The sequence below is a fragment of the Puma concolor genome, chromosome F2 (assembly GCF_028749965.1).
Source record: "Puma concolor isolate L17-30 chromosome F2, mPumCon1.1.hap2, whole genome shotgun sequence".
In the NCBI taxonomy this organism is placed as follows: Eukaryota; Metazoa; Chordata; class Mammalia; order Carnivora; family Felidae; genus Puma; species Puma concolor.
In genome coordinates this window covers 65678415-65703618 of record NC_141684.1, presented here as the reverse complement: position 1 = coordinate 65703618, position 25204 = coordinate 65678415, and the positions used below count along the sequence as shown (strand labels likewise).

Below are 25204 nucleotides of genomic sequence, written 5' to 3'. Positions count from 1 at the left end.
GCTGAACCCAGTAAAATCCAATAACTTTTCTTAGACTTGCCAAAATGTTGAGTCACAAGGCAGACCAACGCCTCCCAAGTTGGAGGCACAGGGGAACACAGAGTATCATAACTTACCAGGAGCAGAAGCCCCAGAGAAACTGGCTGGTGGAGTCAGTACCATAGTAGGAAAAGTTAAACTATAATCAACAAATTCCTGGAGCATCAATATGCACAAAGCTTGACAGTTCAAAAATAGGGGTGGGCAGTCTTAGGGGGGCTCACACTTTCATGAGTTATCTCTGAGGCCTCCATCAAGACCTCTGAATGAAGATTAGAGAAAAACTGACTCCTGTTTCCTTCAGGGAGGAGAAAGTAACTATTTTGAAATATGTTCAGAGCATTCTTAACAAAAGCCTGCCCTCAAGAGAAATCATTTCATCAGAGCCTAACCACTTTGGGTTTTACCAGAGCCTAACAGTCCTGGGAGAAGATAATCACTCAACTCCAACTTCCTCCAGCCTTCTGGTCTCACCTAAGCAGAGATGGGACATAGCTGAGAAGCACTTTTGAAGATCAAAGCCCAGGGGCATGGACTCACTAAAAGATTGAGACCTAATCATGACACTATAAAACATTTTTCCTTACCCCACTCCTTACCACCACATCAATAAAACTTCTACACAGGAGACTACAAAGGGAAGAACCGTAAGCCTCAGTCTTAATTTAAGAAATTTCAAGGAAAACACAAAGACAGTGAGGGATAAAAAATATGACAACAGATGAAATTTGGCCTTTAACACTTGCAGCTGCAGCAAATAGCAAACACAGCTCATTCCTACCCAGATAAACATAAAACCTCCTGCTAATGGCTTTCAACAAAAATTTACAAGGCATACTAAACAAACAAACAAACAAACAAACAAACCACCCCCCCCAAACACACACACACACACACACACACACACACACACACACACACACACAGCCTCAAGAGACAGAGCCATCAGAACTAGATTCAGATATGGCAGAGATTTTGGAATTAACAAACTGGGAATTTAAAATAGCTATAATTAAGATAATAAGGGCTTAATGGGAAAGGGGGACAACATGCAGATACAAATAAGTAATGTCAGCAGAAAAACAGGCACTCCAAAAAAGAATACAAAGGAAATAGCAGAAATCAAAAAACACTGTGATAAAAATGCAGTATAACTTTGATGGGCTCATCATTACACTAGACATAGCCAAGGAAAGAACCAGTGAACTCAAAGATATATCAATAGAAATTTTCCAAACTGAAAAGCAAAGAGAAAAAATAATGAAAGAAACAGAACAGAATATTCATGAATTGTGGGACAATTAAAAAAAGTATAATGTATGCATAATGAGAACACCAAAAAGAGAGGAAAGAGAGAAAGAAGAATACTTGAAGAAATACTTAAAGAAATACTTGAAGAAATACTTGAAGCAATGGTTGAGAACTTCCCCAAACTAATGGCAGACACTGATCCACAAATCCAGGAAGCTTGGAGAACATTAAGTAGGCAAGTACTAAAAAAATCTACATCTAGGCATATTATATTCAAACTTCAGAAAATCAAAGGCAAAATCTTGAAAGAAGCTGGGGGTGAGGAGGAATACCTACATACAAAGGAACAAGGATAAGAATTGCATCAGACTTCTCTTCAGAAACCATGCAAGCAAGCATGAAACAAAACCGGCAAAATTATCCTTCAAAAGTAAAAAAGAAATAAAAGCTTTCTCAAATAAAACTTGAAGGAATTTGTTGCCAGTATTTCTGCCTGGGAAGAAATGTTGAAAAAAGTTCTTCAGAGAGGTGGAAAATGATATAGTTCAGAAACTTCCTTCTACATCAAGGAGAGTATTAGACAAGGAATAAATGAAAAGCTTCTTGTTTCCTCCCTAAGGTAATGGCACCATGACCAGAACCTGGACCCTCTTAATACATGCTGAATAATTTGGACATGGAGCACCAGGGATCATTGACTAAAAGAAGAAAAAAATAGAAGACTTACTCCTTTCACCCATGCTGAAGATATTGTAATGGACATGGTAAGTTCTCTGATTCATGGAAGGGAAGAATGTACTCTAAAGAAACTAGGCAAAACTGTAAATAAAATATGAAAATATGATGAAAGTTTTTTTACCCTCAGCTTTATAGATACAAATAATTTATTTTGTCTTATGCAGCAGAACATTTTGTTATTATAATGCTAGTTAAATGGTGACATTATTTTGAGATCAATCACTGAGAATTTAAAGAAAAGGGAATTGAATATTTGCACTGTAGACATTATAAACTCTTTAAGAGACAAAAATTATTACAGATTTTTAAACTGGAAATGAAAAATCCGTAGATGGAGTGCCTGGGTGGCTCAGTCAGTTGAGCATCTGACTCTTGATTTTGGCTCAGGTCTCAATCTCACATGAGATGGACAGCACGGAGCTTGTTTGGGCTTCTCTTTCCCTCTCTCTCTGCCCCTCCCCTGCTCACACACTCTCTCTCTCTCAAAATAAATAAATAAACATTTCTTTAAAAAGGCCACAGAAACAACATCCTACAAGTTTTAATTTCGAATAAGGTAAATATTGATCACTATAACCCACATAAACAAAAAGCCCTTTGGGTCCTCTCCCTGCCCCCTCTCCACCCCACCTCCTTTTAAAAGTAAAAGGTTATTGAGGAGGGCACCTGTTGGGATGAGCACTGAGTGTTGTATGAAAACCAATTTGACAATAAATTTCATAATAAGAAAAAGGTTATTGAAACCAAAAAAGTGAGAAAACCACAGAGGTTTATTATCAACTGTAATAGGTCCTTTTCTTGCTATTGTTATGGAATTCTAAGCAACTACCTAAATCCCTGACTGGACCTAGATTTTTGGTGTTTCTAGCTTTGAAAGATGGTTTTGGTGACCTGAGAGACTTGGACCATAGTTAGCTTTTTTTTTTTTTTTTCTATTTTCTTATTTTCTGTACTTTCTCTGCCCCACGTCCTTCATTTCTTTCTTTCTTATTATTCAGTTTTTTCCTCCTTTTCTTACTTTATTTTTTTCTTATTTTTATTTCATTTCCCCTTTTTTCTATTTATCTTTCTTTCTTCTCTTTCTCATTTTTATTTTATCTCTACCTTTATATTTTTTTCTATATTTTTCCTTTTTCTTATTTTTTCTTATTTTTAATTTTTTCTTTATTTTGATGTTTCTCTATTTTCCTTTTTCTCATTTTTTCTTTCCTTTATGCTGTAATTTTTATTTTTCCCACTTTTTAATCTTTTTTCTCATTTTTCTTCTTAAATTTAGTTTGTTACTATTGTTAGTAATACATGCTAAAAGGCCTCTTGCCAATCTCTGCTTAAGAGAAGACCCATGTTTGGCAACTACTGTCTCCTCAAGACCACTGCCAAGATTACCCTTACCAAAGTGAAATTGGCTGGACACATTGTGGCTGGCTAAGTGGTGGCCGCCAAGATCACCAACAAAAGTCATCAGAACTCCTCCAGGCTCCAAGACTATCCCTTGAAGTTCAGATCAGCAAGTGCTGGACACCAACAGCTGTGGATGAGAGCTGTGCAACTAGCACATGCTGCTTTGTGTGTATGGCTTGACTGGTCAGTCTATAGGCTACATGCAGTAGAGAATGCAAATTGCTGCGTTCCCTCTAAGCTCAAATTAAGAAGGTATCCAGCACTCCAAGGCATTCAAAAGTATTGTATCCAAAAGAACTGCTAACCTTAAGTTTAAGGAATTACCAGGAGCCACTTGGGAGACAAAAGGCCAGCCAGCCATAGCTGCAAGTTCGTCCTTTACCACCACCTGGGTGAAACTTCAGAGACTGGACTATTTTTCCTAGGGTACTTTTCCTCTTTCCTGCTTTTCCCTTTTCTTCCATGTTCGTGGGGGGGGGGGGGGGGATGGCTGTATAGAAATAAATGCAATAAAAATATTTAATAGGGAAGCATTTACTATCTTATTTTATGAGTTGCTTTTAAGTGATGGATTATAGGAGATGATTATTGATTTCATTGGTTTTCATTTGTATTTGTCTTAGAGAACATAGGCTATCACTTTTTTGAGCTGGTTTTATAGCAATAGTATTAATATCAACAAACAACAATACAATTTATGACTGGCCAAAGATTTCTATACCATTCCAATTATTTTTAGCCACAAATAGCCATTTACCAGACTGGAAATGAATGATGAATGAAGTTGAGCAGCCTATTGAAAATCAGAGCTGGTGAGTGACTGAGCTTATATTGTGTGATTATGATCTCAACCTGTGCTATGTGGCCTCCTTTGACTCAGGTCTGGAGGCCTCTAGAGTCCTGTTTTGGTAGCCTTTTAAGGTTAGTTATATTGTGTCTCTCAAATGAATACTTGAAAATCATATGAGAGATCAGACAGCTAATTGCCTTGTGTAGTAATTTTCAGTGCTCTTTGTGAACTAATTTGCCTGTAGTCCCCTAAGTTGTTCTCTGGACAAGCAGGACATAGTCCAAATTCTACTTTGAAAATGTGGAAGAAAACACAGCTGTCCAGAGTGCTGGAAATACTTACAGTGTATGCAACCCCACACTGTTTAGTCTTAAAGGCCCTTTGGCACACAACTGGGCCTCCCTGGTATTACGGCTTTAGCAGAAGCCTAATCCAGATCTAAATCAGAGGATGGTGTCTATAAAAGTGGTCTCCTAGCTCTTCACCTACCTCATATCAAAATTTCTTTTGAGTTACTTAGCAAATGTAGAATAATGTAGGAAGACAAACATCTCTTATATATTCTCAAACTCATTTATTAAACTAGAAGATCTCCCTTTTCCTATCCCAATCTTTTTCTATTAATATACAAATTAATTTATCCAGGAAATTAATATTTTGACTCTTGTGCAGATATGAAGAGCTGGATATGTATATAATACGTACAAAAAAGTACTTCTGAAACAAATACGTTTATTGGCTAGTGGTGCTAGAACTAGAAATATGAGTAAACTATAATACTTGTCCTCAAGGAGCTAACATATTAGTTGGGGATTTATTCCTAAGTATTTGTTGCATTGCTTCAAGTACCTAGCACCAAGCAAGTAATAAAAAAGGATCTATTTGCATTTATTTTTTGAATGGTGGAAACAACTGTGAAGGAAAGGCACATAATGCTGCCTGGGAGGGACAGGGGTTTAGGTTGCTTGGCAAGTTAGCTATAAAGGAAAGAGGGTAGCAGGGTAGACCTTCAGAGATATGGCACTCAGAAAGACAGCAGAGTATACATTTTAGGGGTACATTTCAGCAGTGAACACAGGGCTGTGTATATGATGGAAACAGCACCCCTTTCACCCAGACAGTTAGAGCAGAAGAAATAAATGCTTGGCTGTTGGAGGCTAATAAAATCAGAAAGCACACTTCACCTCTTTACAGAGTTGACTAAAACATAGACACTTAATTAAGAAGCTTTCAAATGCACAAATTCAACTCTTTTCAGAAGATGTTCTACACAATACAAGATGCTTTGTATATTAATAAATACCATTTAATAAATAGGTCCAAGGTCAAACTGGTTCAGAAAATGTAAATATCCATTGTGAATCTTAAGAAGGGATAAATCTGCAGTTTTCCAGAAGGTTTGCGTAGCTTTTCACCTGAGCATCTTGAGAAACCGGTTCTCAGAGTGCTTGCTGGGAAATGCCATGTCAGCACATGGATACTACCTGGCTAGTCTAATAGATCCCATTCTCCCTGAAGACATGCTGACTCTCCTGAGATCACACAAGCCAAAAACAGGCCAGAGGGAGGCAACTGCAGACCTGTTAATGATGGGAAGACCCAAAAATGCAGACTGAAAGTGTTCCAGATATTTGATTTTCAACTTAAAGCTGCTGTGTGCTATGTGGTAAGCCCTTCGGCTCTCCAAATGCTAGTTTTCTGCTATGGCCAAGAAACATTTCCTCTTGTCTTCTCTCACGTCTTTGCTGACCTCAGTACAGTGAGTGACTCGTGGATATTAAAGTTAACAGCTGTTTGTATAGCTAACCTATTAGTCAGGAGAAAGTAGGAATTCTTGATAGGGATAGGAGAAGTTGATTGGGAAATAATTTCATCTGTTTCAGTCCCCAGACACTTGGGAAAATTGTGTCTTCCAAAAACTCTAGATTTCAGACTGCCAAAAAAGGTAGTTAAAAATTTTATTTGAAAGCTACGTAAGAGTCACCCTCTCATCTCTATTGGAGACATCAGGTTATTTGGCAAGGGCTCATCACTCAGAGAGGATCTGACCTACTTTTGGACATCAAAGGGAAAAAAGACAATAAATTTCTCCTGATTCCACAGAGCCTTGAGTCTTGGATCACCTGCATAAAGTGATCATTGCCCCATTTACCCTCCTGATGTCAGTATGTATCTCCCAAGTGTGAATTTCAATAGGCAATACATATTTTTTGTGATCCTCATACACTTGTAAAATCCTATATTTAAAAAGGTCTTTACAGATCACATAGGATAGAGCAGTCAGCTTGATTGTGTTCTTCCACTATTTGTAGAAGTAGCCTTTATAATGCGTCTACAAGGATGGAGAAGATCCATATGCAAGAGGAGGAAATGGTAGGTAGAGATTGAGGCCCATGGGAGATGTTGAGGGGGAATAGCTCTTATGTTTGCCTTTCTCTCATGATTGACCATGGCCTCTATGCCTTGTGTGGGGTTAGGTTAGAATAGTACAGTAGTGATAGGGTGAGAGCATTCACACTGGAAAATATACAGAGAACAATTGTGTATTAAGCTTTGTTATATATACCTCACTCCCATTCTGTTGGGTGTCTGCTATGTCTAGTTTATACCCTTAGCATCATTTCATCTATATAAAAATCTAACATATAAATGCTTAACTTTTGAAAGTTACATTGTTTCTAAAATAAAATCTGTTTGAATGTTGAAACCTTCAGCTACCATCCTTCCCTCCCTTTCCCCCTAAAGTCCCTCATATATACTGACTTATCCTTAAGAAGTAGCATTTTCTTGAAATCATTAGTAAAGATTAATTAGATACTTCCTCAGTTGCTTAGACATGTGTATTAAGACACAAAAAATAGAGCTACTCAGCATTTATGGTGCAAAGAAATGTGCATTATTTTTAAGTAACTTGGTGTTGAAGCATTGCAGTTTTTGTGTCTCCCATATGTGAGGTAAAAAATCTGAGACATTCATTAGTTTTATAAGTGTCATTTAAAGGGGAAGAAAATAGAGACTTCTGTGCATTTAAGGGAGTGATAATTCACACATGTATTTCTGGCTTGTAATTTGAGGGAATGAGAATAATGTTTTTATTTGGGGCATGTACTTCTAAGAATAAGCACAATATGTTAACAAGGCAAGAGAGACTCAGAATACTACGTTATCCTTCTTTTCTCCAGAATAGGCTAATGACTTACCATTCAGGGCTTTCTCCTTTGCATTTTCCCGTCTTTGCAGAAGATGTCACAAAGTTTCACAAGCCCCTCTTTGATAATCCACAGCTATTTAGATTTCACTTGAGTGCACCCGCTCATATTCCCTGCTCAGGGTTTAGCCACCACAATAGATCACCTGAGCTGCAGTGTGCTCCCCTCTGTCCTCTCAAATAGCCCCTGGGCATAGGGGACAGAGATCTCATGTAGCAGAGGACTCGTGAGTTTTTTCAAGAGACAGCCTGCTTGGTGAGGTCACTGAACAGTCCTGAAAGGGTCCTTGATTGAAAACTTTGTGGTATGGTTTCTTTTCGCATGTTCTTTAGACCAAGGAACAACCCTTTTGACATGGACTTTCCTCTCAAATATGTCTAGCACAGTGCCTGAAATGTAAAAGGGCTTGATAAATAGTATCTTTCCTCTTTTTCCTGCAAGAGAGTTATTATTAAAAAAAAAAAAGAGGGGCGCCTGGGTGGCGCAGTCGGTTAAGCGTCCGACTTCAGCCAGGTCACGATCTCGCGGTCCGTGAGTTCGAGCCCCGCGTCAGGCTCTGGGCTGACAGCTCAGAGCCTGGAGCCTGTTTCCGATTCTGTGTCTCCCTCTCTCTCTGCCCCTCCCCCGTTCATGCTCTGTCTCTCTCTGTCCCAAAAATAAATAAACGTTGAAAAAAAAATTAAAAAAAAAAAAAAAAAAAAAGAACTACAGGGAAGTTTAGAAAAGCACGAGTCCATGTACAGCTGAGAAATGTACAGAAATGTTTTGTGCGGGGGGGTGGGGGCGCCTGGGTGGCTTAGTCGGCTGAGCATCCAACTCTTGGTTTTGGTTCAGGTCATGATCTCATCGTTTGTGAGATCGAGCCCCACTTCGGGCTCTGTGCTGACAGCATGGAAGCTGCTTGAGATTCTCTCTCTTTCCCCCCAACTCTCTCCCTCTCTCTCAAAATAAATAAATAAACTTAAAAAGAAGAAATGTTTTGTGGATGAGGCTGAGTTGAGTCAAGCACTGAAGAACAGGTTCACTCATTCAGTTGACAGATGCAGGAGCCTACCCACTACATTTCAGGTACTGCTACACATGAGAATACAATGGTGACCAAAAATAAACACAAGAGTTTACGATTTGGGGAGGCAAACATTCATCAAATGACATATAAATAAATATAAATTTACATGGCAAGCAACCTAAATGCCCAAAAGGAAATGGTGGAAATAAATTATATGTCCTCTTGATTTGATCTTATGTAGACATTGAAATTGTTTCAAATAATGTAAAATGATTACAATAACAGTGGATATTTAAAAAGTGGGGCATAAAAGTATAAAGGATAATCCCTATTTTATAGAAACAAATACATGCTTGCCTATGCACAGGGAAGTTGATTATATACCACATTGAATAGCTGTTATCCCTGATGAGAAGATTTTGAAGTACAGACCGTGTTCTCACTAAAGAGTAACGTTTTGCCAGGAGGCATTGTTATCTATTGTTTGAGTTTACAATTAGAGCCTCTGCATGCTTCAGTGAGGAACTAAAGTTTTAACACGCCTTCGTTCCCTTTCACCTGTTTCTTTTTGGTTTTGATGTGTGGGGAGTAAGGTAAAGATCCCTGAGAGAATAAACTTTATTTTTTTTCCTGAGAGCGTAAACTTTAAAATTGTAAATAAAACATGCTTTCAGTGGTCTTATCTATGTAATAAAGTATTAATAAATTATTACCTGGAATTTTGTCTGAAAGAACCAAAGAATGTTTGGTTTTACCTTAGGAAGAAACCTAGCTTCAAAGAAATTCAGTTTCGGTGAATTTCTCCTATGAGACTTGAATGGCTATGAGAGATACTACTAATGTTCACTGATACCTTGTTCTATTCTCCTTCAGGGCCACACACAGGGGGACTGTTCTTTCCTGACTGCTTATAGTTAGGTGTGTCCCTGTGAAGAGTTTTGGCCAATGGTGAAGATCCTTTCTGATTCAGATTTTACAAAATGCCAGTAAGAGACCCACCAGTTTGGCTCTTCCTTGTGAAGCAAAGGTCAGCAAACACATGCTGACAGGAAGACTCCTTCAAGTTGGGTCCCTGAGTGACTACTGAGCAGAGACCTACTAACCTTTCCCTACTGCTCCCACCTACCACCACCCCAGGCCCACGTTGGACATGTAATATAAGTGAAAGATAAACCCTTGCTGCTTAAGCCACCGAGATTTAGAGCATTTGGGGTTACCATAGCTAGCCTAACCCAAATGACACAGAAAGCAACTACAGCTCTTTTTTCCTGGCATTGGCTTCCCCAAAGATCAAAAAAGCCTCCTAAATATCTAAGTTTTCTATTATAACAGATTTCCATGATGCTGCCACTTTCAATGGACAGTGGAACTTTCTTTTAGAACAGAAGACAACATTGTGGGGAAGATTACATGAAATGCCCGGAGAATGATTTCCTTCTGTGATTTCTAAAGACTGTGTGTATTTAGTGCCAAGTACCCACATGACAAATGAAGAATTCAATCAAATGTCTATGTGATCTCAAGCATCTCTGGATGGTTGGTATCAGACAAAACATCTGGTTGACTGCTGGAACTGGAAAGTTCTGCAGTGGATATTTAGCATTGTCCATAAATAGGCCTAAAGTCAATAATGCAGCCTGAGTTTGGGCATAGAAATCTGTTTGGTGAAGTGGACTAGAAATAGATTTATGCAGAAAACAGACTAGATGTTTTGTTAAATGCCTTACAGCTCTAAAAGTTGGAGATTTGTTCTCCTGCTAAAAGATATCCCTTAATAGTCCACTGTTAGTAATAGACAATTTAATTTAATTTAAATACAAATTTCCTCTCTTAAAATGCAACTGTGACTGAGATGATCATCAAATTTTGTCCTATACACATGAACATCTTACAAGGAAAGACTGGGTGTTTACATAAGCTAAGGCAAGCTGTAAACTAAAAAATGGATAATTAGAGAAAAATATAAAGAGGGAAGAGGCAATCTCAGGGAGTGGGCAAGAGCTCTTCAAATTAAGTGATACAGACATCTCCCAAAGTTCTGTTCTTCTTATGGAGATGAAAACTTATTCTTTTTCCTCCTAAAATGGGATTTTCATACAAAATGTGCAGATGGATTCTGGAATTCCTGAGACAGACAGATACACACACACACACACACAGAGATAGAGACAGAGACATAGAAAGGAAGAGTTTTTTTCATAATCAAAGACTCAGCATGTATGCCATGAATAAGAAAGTTGAAAAAAAAAGAAAGTTGATCAACATTATGTTTGAAGAAAAAAGCATTGATTTTCATATGATTATTTGGGCTACTTTTCCACATTAAACAATATTTTAGTGCTAGCCAATGATTTCCATTTTTGAATGTACTGTTCTCCAGAAATTGATGCAGTTTAGAGAGGCAGTGGCTGTAATCACGGCTCCATCTCCCCAAAGCAGAGAGTCCCGGTCCGCTTCATAATTGTCTGCCAGTCTCGTGTCTGCCTGGTGTCAGCTACATTTGTTCTGGGAAATTTGCTGCTCCATTGCTGTTAGCCTCACAAAAGGATCACAAATACTTCAAGGTCATGTACAGTGTCCTCTGGAACCAAGTGGAGGAAACCCCATTTCCTGCTAGAATCAGTTGAGCTTCTGGTACAAAAGGTCACTATTGGCTACAACCTCTTGTGTGGCTCTGGAACTCACTGAGGGAACTGGTCCAAGCAGACATGGGTGTGGAGCAGGAATTGGCCTGCCATTAATTTACTTGGCCTCATGCTGATGAATAATAATGACTTCGATGTCACCGATTTTTATCTAATGGGAGCATAAAGGATTTTAAATCCCCAAACTCCCATCAACTTCTGTGCAACTAATTGAAACTTAAAGCACTGGCATTTTTTTTCCTATTGTTGCTTAGGACAGCTATTTAATAGAAAATATGTAGAAATGTCTGGATGTAGATAACATTTCAACTGATTTGATTATAATCAGATTCCTGCATCCCTTCCTTCAAATTACTGAGGGTGATTGTTCAGAATGATAGTTTTACATTGTATGTCTCAATGTAGCTAATCCAATCTCATCATTGTTTTAAAGTATTAAAACTCCCGGAGACCGATTCCTCTTCCTCCTCCTCTTCCTGCTTTGTTTTTCCTTGTAAGCAATGCACTGCTGCCTATAGAGCTAAGCTGGTAATAAACATGTGATTATAGTCAATAATCATTCCCCCTCCTTTTTTTTTTTATAGCCAATGTCAGTACCAATTCTCCACCTTAGGTCATGAGTGTCCTGTTACTTCTGATCGCCAAACTTCAGTGCGTTGTCACTTGCATCAATCATTTTACTCTTTGCCTATTTTGGGAGATAGTCTTATTTGAGTTTCTTGAGTTTCTACGTCTTGCTGGATGTGCCAACACCCAGGCACATCCCTATGTGGCTCTATCACCCAGGCCTTTTCTCATGTTTGTTTATGCAGCTGGTAACTTGTGAGATGAGGTAATATTTGGGCATAGAGCAGGCCAGCTCACTTCTTGCTAGAAAAGCAGTGGATTCCCCAAGCTCCACTGATGCTTGCTGTGCTATGAATAATGAAGTCCTTTGCATCTGACCCAAGATCTTGGGTCTTCTGCTAAGCACCCAGACAACTGTTACAGGCTAACTTTACAGCTTATAAGTGAGATAAAATCAAATCCAGAACCAATAGTCTATACCAACTGGATTGCTTTTATATATGTGCTTTTGCCCCCAAATAGTAAGCCCCTTGAGATCAATAGTCTGAGTCATGTTTGTACTGCCTTTGGTAAACTTAAATAAACATTCAGTAAGTGTTCACTGGCAATGATGATATCAACTTATACCATGAAGGTGAAATTTTGATATCAAGACAGCAAGGATATCATTGTGGCAACCTGTAATGCCATAGGATGTCAATTCTTGTTTACTCCTTACTTATCCTAACTCGTGAAGTAGGTGATACTATGTTGTGGAGAGATTTTTCTGTAGGAAACAGATGTGAAGAATTAGACTACAATAAAGAGATATTGAGAATATTGCAGACATGGTTACTCCACACTTCTGTTCCCACCCTAGTGACAAACAGCTTCAGGAAGAGCAGCCATTTGCCATGAAGAAGAAAACTCACTTCAGGGGGAAAAAAGGAGGGACAGAGCTACTAGTCCTCTATATTAATACAGTAGCAAATCTTTGTCTACCTCTTTCCTATTTACTGAGGAGAAAGTGGCAGCTTTCTTTGAACTGAAAACCATCAAATGGCTGTCAAAGGAGCCCAGTAGGCACAAAGATTCTCTGAGTTAATAAGTTACTTTATCTTTTTGAGGTAGAAATCACTCATTTCTCTAACACGTAAATATATGAACTAATTTCCTTCTCATTTCTTTTTTTTTTTTTTTTCAACGTTTATTTATTTTTGGGACAGAGAGAGACAGAGCATGAACGGGGGAAAGGAGCCCAGTAGGCACAAAGATTCTCTGAGTTAATAAGTTACTTTATCTTTTTGAGGTAGAAATCACTCATTTCTCTAACACGTAAATATATGAACTAATTTCCTTCTCATTTCTTTTTTTTTTTTTTTTTCAACGTTTATTTATTTTTGGGACAGAGAGAGACAGAGCATGAACGGGGGAGGGGCAGAGAGAGAGGGAGACACAGAATCGGAAACAGGCTCCAGGCTCCGAGCCATCAGCCCAGAGCCCGACGCGGGGCTCGAACTCAGGGACCGCGAGATCGTGACCTGGCTGAAGTCGGACGCTTAACCGACTGCGCCACCCAGGCGCCCCATCCTTCTCATTTCAACAGACACTCTTGTAATGCTAAATGATGCACTAATATGGTATATTGCTATGCTAATTCTATGCTTGGAAGGTGTTCCCAGGAAAGCAAACTTATTGGTGTGATGAACATGAGAATTCCTGTCTCTTATCTCCCATGGCAGAGAGCATCATTGACCTAAAGCCCCAGCAACCTTGCTATGAAATCCATTGCCATGTTTGCACAAAGTTCATGCTTCTCAGGTGCTGCTCTCACTCAGTGAGTGTGGCAGGAATATGATAGCAGGTCCATTCCTGAAATGTGTGGGACTCTTCAGGGGTGACTTTGGTTCAGGATGCCCCAACAGCCTTGTGGAACTCCCCTTAAAAGTGAATTTCCACCAACCTTACTTCCTTGTTTCTATTCCTCTCTGGGGATCAGATTTGCACCACAGTCTAATGGCTTTCCTGCCCTTCCCCAGCTCTCTCCCCATTTTCTTCCACAAGCATTAGCCCTAATAACTTTCCAGCATGTTCAATCCTGTCTTGGTATTGGCCTCTTGAAAGACATGGACTAACTAAATTGCCTTAAAAATTACCAATGCTATTTGTTGAAAGTGTGGAGATTCTTAGAGCAGTTTGAGAAGTGCAATTATAATCTGATATTATGAATACTGGATTTATTCATAATAATAAAACTCTGAGAGTTCCAGGAATTTGAGAGGCAATTATAATAAAATACAATTTATACTGTGAACTTCATATTTCAGCAGTTTTATTTTAAGTTTTTATTCTAACTCCAGTTACATTTATCAGGGTAGTGGTCTCCCAAATACATCCTTGGCTTTCTCAGACTATCCATTTGTTTACAGAGATTATGTGCCTGAAATGTGCTTGCTTTCTCTTCCTACCACCTTCATCCCTTATTGTCTTATTTATCCTTCAAGATCAGTTCCAACTGGTTCTGTGAAGTCTTCCCAGCCTCTTCCTAAGCAGAGTATTTCTGTGTTTTTCTTGCTTACAAAGAACTATTATTTAGTATCTGACTCATCACAGACACTTGCTATCATATTTGTTACATTACCATAAGATATCTGTGTTATCTCTTCTGTGGTGGGAGTTTCTTATGGGGGGTTGTGTTTTATGAGTATATGAGTCCTTCTCCTTTCAAAGAGACAGACCAGTGCCCAGCTCACAGTATATGCTCTGAGCACACTTAGAGAGTTGAATGCAACTACTTTCTTGGTCACTGGCTATTTAATAAGGAAGCACCTGACAGGTTAGCAAGTTAGAGCCCACCAGTGGGGATAGTTCTTGCTTTTTTTTTTTTTTTTTTTGCCTGTCTCTTGACTGCTGAGAAATAGTGCTAATCATAAAGTTATATAATGTTCCGTACCAATACTTTTCAAAAAGACAAACATTAATGATTTAAGACCAGTAAATTGAATCTTTGAATTTGAAATTATAACTACCTTCTACAAGCAGAGACAGATCTGACTTCTGACTTTTCCCTCAAATTCTTTCCAAAGGGAATGCCAAACTCAATATTCTATTCCCCTCCTCAGTATGTTGCAGCATTTTCTACATTATCTCAACATATTCCCCTTCATACTGGACTTGTTAGGAACTATCAGAATGATTTGTGTTTCTGTGGAGAAAAATCACCTTTTCCTCCCCTGGGATTCACATCTGTTTCTCCTGTCTTCATGAGCCTCTGCCAAAGGCCTGAGACTGTTAGAGATTTAATATCTGGATCCTTTTGAAGTCAGAGCAGAGATCAGGTCCTGTCCTTTCATCTGGACACATAAAGCTGTGATGTGAGGAGAGAGACTTCTGACTGCTGCCAAATTTTTGTTAGCCTCTAGTCTTTGACTCTTGCCCGTGTCTCTATGTTAAATTGCACTAGAGATGCAGAAACAGATCGGAGAATTTATCTGTAAACAACAATGTCTCAAATGGCCATTTTATTTTATGGCTTTGTAAAAGCATGATATGAACATATCGGTGTTCTTTTAAAATATCATGATATAACCCCCTGTGAATGTATTCAACTGTGTTTGATTGCGGGCTTCTGTAGAATAATTCAAATTGGGCTAAGCCTCCAAATTAGGGAATGGTGAAATTTGGGTAAGAAACTTCTGGCCACACGGTAAGGCAAGGTGAATATAAACTTCTCCTTTGTCTTCTCTATTCTTGCAAAACGTAATAGCTCTCTGTTGGGTGTATACAATTTTACTAGACATAATTGGATATGTTTTGGGCTTGATTTTAAATTCATTCATTGTAATAGAAACTCTGCAATTTTAGGGTGATTTGCAAGGTTTCATGTAAGAAGTTTGGCAGTAACTCAGGCCCTGTGGGAGGTAGGTTTAGCAAATATTTCTAAGGTTCCTCTCTGGTCCATATGTCTATATATATGGTACCCTATTATAGCCATCTACTTTACTATTTTTCATTATAAGAATGCATGAAACTTTCAGTGGGTTTTACAGAGACCATGAGTAGCCAGGGAGGAAGCATAATACTCATCTCTCTGATTTCAGATCTCCAAAATATAGAATTCTATCTCTCTTTTGCTAAGAATTAGCTTGGTGGTGAGCACAGATTTCCTTTCCTAAGACTCTCCCTGATCTAAAATCTCCTCTCTAATTTCCTTCCTCTATTGAGCTAGAAGCATTTTATTGGGTATGGGGAAATGGTGTGTTGTGGATGACAGGGAATGTAAGCTTTATCTAATGGAAACTTTGGATTTTTTTTCTTCTTTTATATCTGAATCTAGCCTTCTGCACTAAAAAGCCAGAATTATTGCTAACTTTCTTCTCTGTTTCCTTTATTACTCTTCACAGTTTAGAGCATTCATTGATATGTCATTGAACAGAGATGAATTTGTGTGTCTTTGTCAAGTTCCTGTAATAATCCACATGTCATGTGACCTATGTCAAGATATAATCTTCAAAAATAAACAAGTAACTCACAGCACATGCAACAATTAATTCAACATGGATCAACAACATAAATATAAGAGCTTTCTTATATCTAAGAGTTTCTTAGAAGAAAACACAGTGGTAAATCTTCATGACCTTATATTTTGGCAATGGATTTTTAGATCTGACACCAAAAGCATGAACAGTAAGAGAAAAAGAATAGATAAATTTGACCTCATAGAAATTTAAAAAATTGTGCATCAAAGGACATTATCAAAAAAGTGAAAAGATAACCTACAGAAGGGGGAAAATATTTTCAAACCATTTATCTGGTAAGGATTTAATATCCAGAATATATCAAGAACTCCCAAAACGTGACAAGAGAATAGACAAACAACCAATTAAAAAAATGGGCAAAGACTTGAACAGACATTTCTCCAAAGAAAATATACAAATGGGCAACAAACACATGAACAGATGTTCAACATTACTAATCATTAGGGAAATGCAAATCAAAACCATAATGAGATACCACTTCATACCTACTAGGATGGCTATAACTTCAAGAAAATGGAAAAATAACAAATGTTAGGGAAACTGAAACCTTCATCAATTGCTGGTGAGATTGTAAAATGGTGAAGCTTCTGTGTAAAAGAGTTTGATGGTTTCTCAAAAAGCTAGATGTAGAATTATCATAAGACTCAGGAATTACACTCAAATCATTGAAATCATGGGCTTAAATAGATACTTGTATTCCAATGTTCTTTGGAACACTGGAACATTATTCGCAATAACAGAGAGGTGGAAACTACCCAGTGTCTATCAACAAATGAATGGATAAACAAAATACATCACATACATAGGATGGAATATTATTAAGCCAAAGAAAGGAATGAAGTTCTGATACATGCTACAGCATGGATAAACCTTAAAAATATTATGCTTAGTGACAGAGGCAGATGAAAAAGGACAAATATTGTATGACACCACTTATATGAAATATCTAGAATAGGCAAATTCATAGATAGAAAAGTAGGTTAGAGTTTACCAAGAGTTGGGAGAACAGGAGAATAGGAATTACAAAATCTCTATTTGGGATGATGAAAGATAGGGGTGATGGTTGCACAACATTGTGAATGTAATTAACATCACTGAATTATAACCTTAAAAATGATTACAATGGCAGTCAATAAATAAATATGTGGGGTCACAAGGGTGGCTCAGTCGGTTAAGCATCCGACTTTGGCTCAGGTCATAATCTCATTGTTCTTGAGTTCGAGCTCTGCATTGGGCTCTCTGCTGTCAGCGTGGAGCCGAGCCCACTTTGGATCCCTTACTCACATGCTTTCTAGCTCTCTTTCTCTCAAAAATAAATAAACATTTTTAAAATTAAAAAATAATAAAAATAAGTGGTTTTGTTCCCTTATATCATATAGACAAGCCAAATTTGAAAGTTGAGTTTAAGCATTAGTTTAAGGCTAGTAGGAACTGATATTTATTCCCAGGAAGATAATTTAGAGTAGAAACAGCAGTGTTTCATAAGACGTGTGAGAAGACATAAATATTTCACCCTTTGCTAGGTTTCCTGTGCCTAGAAGAGAATTCTCTGAAAAAAGCACAGAAGGTTCACTTGAACCTTGTTGTCACTGATAGCTGATGAAGACAATCCACATCAGAGGGTATTTGTGTTGGTGGAAGCTTTCCATTAGCTTCATGTGAATTTTTCTATAGGAATTAAAAATTTACCTTAAAAATGTTTATATCTTTGTCTTAGTTACTAAATCTAACAGTCTTTGTCAATATCAACAAAACATAATAGATTTCACAAGCACAAAAGTCTTTACTCAACCTTCCTTCCTTCCTCTCTTCCTTCTCTTCTCTTCTCTTCTCTTCTCTTCTCTTCTCTTCTCTTCTCTTCTCTTCTCTTCTCTTCCATTCCCTTCTCTTCCCTTCCCTTCCCAACTTCAGAGTTGGTAACAGGATCTACTAATACTCTTAAAATAAATAACTTTATTTCTGCTTGGATGACCACCTGGAGTAGGACTAAACCTTCTTAACTGTATAACACCTTTCTTCAGGGAAATCTGAAATCTTTGGATTTATTCCTGTTCTAATTTCTTTTGTAATCTTAACCATTTTGGAAGATAAGGGAGATGACAGAAGTGAAGAGAAAGAATAAGAAGTAGCCAATAACTAATTTTTTATCCACTTGCATGGTAGCTGACCAGCACATTAAAAAATATCCAGAATTGTGCTTCTTGATGCTAAAATACCCTTATTTGGGATTTGCAAAAAAAAATTTATGGAAATAAAAAATTATTTGTAATCATATAAAAGCTATGTAATCATATAAAAGCTTCATAATATAAAATGGTATATTAGAGATAAAAATATACACACAAAAACGAACATAGGCACATCACAATCTCAGATTTTTTTCTCAAGCTTGTGGTCCTGATATATAGTCTTTGAAGGGGATGTGATAAGGGCCCTGAAGGAAAAAGAGGAAGGGGGAGATATACATATATATATATATATATATATATATATATATATATATATATAAAAGATAAAAGATACATATGTAACTTAAGGGTAAAATATTTGTTATGTCAGAAATTGAATGAGGATAAACAAAGACAGTGACTTTGATTGCTACTAGAAAGAAAACAGCTACAGTGAGCATAAAAGAAGGATGGGTAAAGAAAGATGAGTACAAAAAATGGGGACTTGTGGAACAATGACATAAAATAAGTGGGAGTAGGGACACTGGTGTCTTTCTCACATGCTTTCAAGAGGCTAGAGTGTTGTAGTGCTAGATTACCTGGGTCTTTTGCCTTTCAAAGCTATTTCTTCACTCTGTCACGCCTGTAGGTTCAGGAGCCTCCTCATCCTCCAGAATACATAGGCACTCATGTTCATATTGCTCTAGTTTCTGCTGCAAAATTGTTGAAAACCAGAATGAGGGCTCCATCATATTCTAAGAAGTCAAAACACCTCAAATACCTGGGGGATACATAACCTCTATAGCAAATCAAACATTTCACAAGATATTTTAACTATTGCAGTCAAAATAACTTCTCTATCAGAAGCAACTGACCAACTTGACCATTGCTTTACATGATCTTCTAAGAAGGCTGTTATAGGTACAGTGTTTTGTCATTGACTCATCTGTTCATTGATTCAAGTACATGCTTTGTAATATGTTACCACCTACCTTTATGAGTACTTAGTTAGTGACTTTTTGATGTAACATGTCTTGAAAAGTTATACTACCTTTCAGACAATTGCTTTTTCCCCCCAGAATAGCAAGATTTTCACATTAAAACACACTGAATAAACATGGCGGTGCTTGGGGACACCTGGATGGCTCAGTGGGTTGAGTGTCTGACTTCGGCTCAGGTCACGATCTCACAGTTTGTGAGTTCAAGCCGTGCATTGGGCTCTCTGCTGTCAGCCCAGAGTCCATTTTGGATCCTCTGTCTCCCTCTTTCTCTGCCCCTCCCCCACTTGTGCTCTCACTCAAAAATAAATAAACATTAAAAAAAAAAAACATAGTGGTATTTCAACATTATGATTTCAGGCAAAGATATGCTTACCAATTCACTCAAAAGATTTTAGTGCAAGAACAGCATGTGGAACACATTTAAATTGCATACTGTGAAGGATGTACCCAAAATGTTTTCCTCTGTGTACATAAGACAAGGGAAAGAGATGAAACAAAGCATCTTCAGCTAGTTATTCACATGGGCTGTTCTGAAGTGTTCTGAAGTGTTCTTATGGTTATTTAGTCTTTATTTTGCCCTAAAGGTGTGTTTCTGTGCTGTAAGTTGAAGTGTAGATTTGAGTACCAGACAACTATGAGTCTGAAAATGGTTGAAAATTTGGCAAAGAGAATGATGAAGAATAAACCCTCCAAAGAATGTTTCTCACTCCCCTTTTCTATAGCCCACCATCCACTATAAGTCTTTTATTACATTTTAAGTATGAACTATACTTACTGTAAACTATTAATTACAAGAAGTTACTTTCATCATTTAATGCACATATTTTTCTAAGACTTTATGTATCTAGGGCTTTGGTATTGATAAAGCATCATAAATTTCCCCATCAAATTTAATGGATTTGTATTAAATAAGTTGTTTCACTTCTCTGAGCTTTCCTTTTCTTATCATCTGAGCTTTCCTTTCCTCATCATAAAGTGGCCCTGGGGGTGCTGTGAGGTTTTAAAATAAATAAGTGAATAATAGAAATAAATAAATAAATAAATAAATATCATGAGTAAATAGTTTTAAACACTTTAGCAGCATTTATTTATATGCTGGTAAATGTTGTGTGAATCATAAATCATTTTTTATGCATTAAATTGCCTATGAGGTATTAAAACTTCATTCTTTGAAAATAAAAAAAAAATAAATTTAATGGAGATCTTCATTTAATGGCTCTTCACTTGGTGGCAGCATTTCACAAATGAACTAAAGTCATTAAGCAAAGGAATACACTGATGGAATAAAAGAGATGAGTAAGTTATAGCCCTATCCTTGAAGGAACTTGCAATTTTTTAGAGAAGATGAATAGATTTGTACATAAGAATACACAGTATGTAAAAAGTCATGTAAACTATACAGAAATAGGACTATATTTTTTACAAATAAATAAGCATACCTGAGCTTATACACCAAAACTACTCTTATCTCCTTTAAAAAGTTCTCCTGGAAAGTAAACACTGTCATTTCTCAAAAACTTATTTGATTAAAAAATGAGTTGTGATTATAAAGTAATAGGAATGGTGTCACAGAGAAGCACTGGGATGTAAAATGCCCAGAACACAGATAATTGATTTTTCCAAAGGGATGAATATCCTTAAGGATCTTTCCATGACCTACTTAAAGAAGAATGTTTTCCTTTCAACATTTTCTATATAAGACAATAACAAGGTTGAGAACAGCTGATACAAAGAATTCAATTGCTAAAGTCCCACACAAGAAGTTAGGTTAAGTTCAGATCCCACAATGTGGACATTTTTGAAATGAGAAATAACCAAACACAAAAGGAAGTGACTTCGAATAAGCTGAATAGACTCATTCTAGGAGATATTCTTTTCCTTGCTTAAAACCATTGTGGGAGTCAGAAGTAGTCTAATACCTTTTTATTCCACAGAAACAAGCATTTTCAGAGTATATTTGTGGACATTGAAGAATATTCAAAAGGAGTTTATATGGCAAGAGAAGTGAGGATAATGAATTTGTGTGTCTGAAAGGGGTCCGCAATCAGCCATAAGCATTGGGACAAGTAAATGGTCACCTCATATGAACCAGGTCAAGATTCAAATTAAGTGAAAGGGAAGATAATACTGAGTCAGGACACAAAGAAGTTCTCTAATGGCATTCTAGAGGCCTCTGACCAGGCTCTTCAGCATGCCCTATGATAATGCTAGTTAGCCTCAGTGCCATCAGACCCACTCATATGACTTGCATATTTTTGTATGTTTATTCCATAATGTGAGTTCATTTCTGTTCAACCAATTCTTTTTTGCCCAAAGTTTAATAAAAATGTAAACATAAAGGTTCTGTCAAGGGGATGTTCTTGAACTGAATAGATATTGTATTTCTGACCTGAATGGACATTGTATATACTCTTAACATTCAGATCTGCTGACAAGCAGATATAATATTGGTCCCATTATAGAGTGAAAAGGTCCATTAAGTAAACATTCTTACAGTAACCAAATATTATTACACCAAGGATTGTACATGGTTAGTGCTTAAATTTTCTCTCTCAAAATAGACATATAGAGGTTTCTTTAGCACTATACTAATAAATACCTCTGTTTCAACAGTACCATCATCCTAAAAGGGTCACAGCAAGGAACTTCAGACTTTGTAAAGTCCCTGCTGATGCCAGTTACTCTGTGTGTGCCTTTCCTGATAGAGTCTTTGCTCTTTTCCATCCTGCTCCAGCCCTAAGAAACTGACCTGGAAGGACTGCATTGTCCAGGCTGATCTGCCCTCTGGATTTTGGTTGGGTTTGACAAATGCAATGCAGGAGACTGGAGAGTGAGAGGAGGAAGAGGTCAAGGTATTTATTCCTGCTGCTCTCTGCCTGGCTTGGCAGTGTCTGCATTCCTTTACAGATGGCCTCAGCTCTTGTCAGGTGGCTACTCTCCCAGGGTTACAGCTGTTACCATGCTCCAGTACAGCTCTCCTTCGGGACCGCCTGCTGTCACCGTAACATCCTCTGTTGGTTCCTTATCCTTGGCAATCAACCCTCTTCAATTTCCCCGTTTGAATGCTTTCCTGTCCGAAATAGGTATCTTCCATGTATTATTTTCTCATACATTATTTTTTTCTCATTAACACAAACATTTATTGGATACCATTTATATAGCAAATTAGGTTGAAAGTGAAGTTTGGATGGCTCGAATTCACCATTTGTTTGCACACAAAAGTATTCTCTTATTTATAAATAAACCGTTTTTCTTTGGCATCCATTAGTTTTTTTCCAAATATTGGCCTGTGTCAAATGTTAAAAAATCAATTTAGTTTCTATCACACAAGACTAAAAGTGATTCCACAGACAGTTGACTGTATGATGACCTAAAACATCTGATGCTAAATGTCATTAAAAACTGCTGTTTGATCACCTTTGTCAGTTTGTGTTATTTAAGACAGAGAAGGCTGGGATTTTATAAATTCCAAGTCCTATTTGAACAGTCCGCATATAAAAGTTGTCTTTTCATTTGGTGAAGTGGTATCCATGAAGCCGTGGACCTCTGCATTCTTGTCTTTGCTGGTCAGTAAGAGCCATCCTTCCCACTGTCATCATTCAGAAGACCAGAGGTTTTAGGAGCTGGCAAGGATCTGTGAGCAGGCTGTACAAGTTTACTGTGAGGCACCAGTAAACCCTAGCAGAAGAGGGGAGAATCCAGGCATTCTCAGCAAGCCACTTCTCACTGCGGTGGTTTCTGCAGATTTAGTAGAAGTAGTGCTGTGGATCTTGTTGGATGTGCTGGGACTGTGCTCTGAACCATGGGAGGCCCAGGTGGGGAGGTGGTTTGTCCGAGCCATGTCATTTCTTTGCTACTGTAAGAACCAGAGCTGTGATTACTAAATGCTTTTATTGGTTGCTGAAAAGCCAAAGGAGATAGTACTGCAGGGAAGTGGAATTAGCTTGGAGAAGATATGGCTGAAGCCTGGGGTTGCATGTGAAGTGTTCCTCCATTTGGCACTTGAAAATTTAAATCATTTCTGTTGCTTTTCACTGAGTCAACCGGCAAATTAGATGTTTGGGACTCTTATGCATTATTTATTTATTTAATTCCCACAATGCCACTGTGAGAGTTATCACTCTAAAAGTCACAAAACAGGGGCGCCTGGGTGGCTCAGTCAGTTAAGTGTCCGACTTTGGCTCAGGTCATGGTCTTGTGGTTTGGGAGTTTGAGCCCTACGTCGCGCTCTGTGCTGACAGCTTAGAGCCTAGAGCCTGCTTCGGATTTGTGTCTCCCTCTCTCTCTGCCCCTATCTTGCTTGCACTCTGTCTCTCTCTCTCTCTCTCTCTCTCTCGGAATTAAATAAACATTAAACATTTTTTAAAGGTCACGAAACAGAATCATACCTACCAAAAAGTTGGAACTTAGATTTGAATCTAGATTTGCCTGACTCTCGGCCCTTGTTCCTTCCACTGTACATAGTTTCCTTCTAGAAGGCTTGTGAGTACTTAGCACAATCATCCATAAATTACTATTATTATTTCCATTTTACAAATGAGAAACTAAGAATCAAAACCATCTAACCCCCACTCCCCAACAAACATATTTTACCATCCACATTATCATGATTTTACTCTGCCACTGTCTTCATCACAATGTCTTAACTTATTGCAGGAAATTTTTGTCCAGAGAGATAAAAGTTAAAAATGATTTCAATGTTTCTTTCAGGAACTTCCTGAAAAATTCACTTTTAATGAACATAATACTGTTTCGCTTTTCAATATATAGCTTCAAACAATTCTTTGCTTTCTATGATTCTTCCATACCCTCACCTCATACCCCTCATTTTGCTGTACCCCCCAATCCTAAAGCGTTGTATTGTGACCTTTATCCTAATTAAGCCTCATCCTTTGCCCTGAAAGGCTTGCCTTAAACCAAACCCAAAACCTCATAAATATGACAACTTTTCTCTCTTCCCTCCAAGATGCTACAAATTCATGGTCATAGCAGCGTTCTCCCTTACTGAGGTAAGCAATAAACTTAGATTTAGCTTGTAAACAGGTTATTTTGGTGGCATTTTTGAGGATCCAGCATTTGGCAACATTAACACTTATAGACTTAAATAATCACCCCACTTTATCAATATAGGAAGAGATGGAGTTGAGATTCAAATCCGGGCATTCTGACCCTGGAGCCGTCTCATAAACAGCACACTGTTTTGCCTCTGATAGGCTATAATATCAGAAGCAAATGTGACAAATTATCCAACAGAAATGTTACTATTTGGTCACGAAAGTGTTTAACACAGTCCTTGATGACTTAGTAATAGAGCATTATTATCTTTTAGGTGTTCAGAAATAAAATTATTAATAATTAGTCTTGTTTTATATCTTCCAAAGCTTAACTTTTCAAGGCTTTTGTCATTTAGATTTACAAACATGTCATAGAGGTAATTAGCAAAAGTAATAGCATTTCTTTATATGTCAACTTGCCATACGAAAATGTTAAATTGTGTTTTATCATTACATAAAAGTAAAAAAATGACTTGCCTTTACATGGTATTATGAATTGAAGTACTGATTTCTGGGTTGTCTTCATTGTGTAGCACAGATTATTTTGTCATCTAAATTAAATAAAGCAGAATTGGGACACCTGGGTGGCTCAGTTGGTTGAGTGTCCAACTCTTGATTTCAGCTCAGGTCATGATCCAAGGTTTGTGGGACTGAGTTCCATGTAGGGCTTGTGCTGAGCATGGAGCCTGCTTAAGAGTCTCTCTCTCCCTCTGTCTCTCTCTCTCTCTCTCTCCTGTTCTCTCTCTCTAAAAAAAAAGAAGTTGAGCAGAATTTTGCTTTTTCTAAAACAAATACGGTTGTTACAATAAAAGTGG

The 25204-nt window shown here is 37.7% G+C and overlaps 1 protein-coding gene across 1 annotated transcript in view; it reads right to left on the bottom strand.

Moving 5' to 3' along the window:
* The window catches only part of CPA6 (carboxypeptidase A6), a 525192-nt gene that overhangs the window by 447845 nt on the left and 52143 nt on the right, over nucleotides 1-25204 (bottom strand). Inside the window, exon 2 of the mRNA XM_086696069.1 lies at nucleotides 18934-19047. The gene's annotated coding sequence lies outside the window, so the exon portion shown is untranslated. The remainder of the gene's footprint in view (nucleotides 1-18933; nucleotides 19048-25204) is intronic.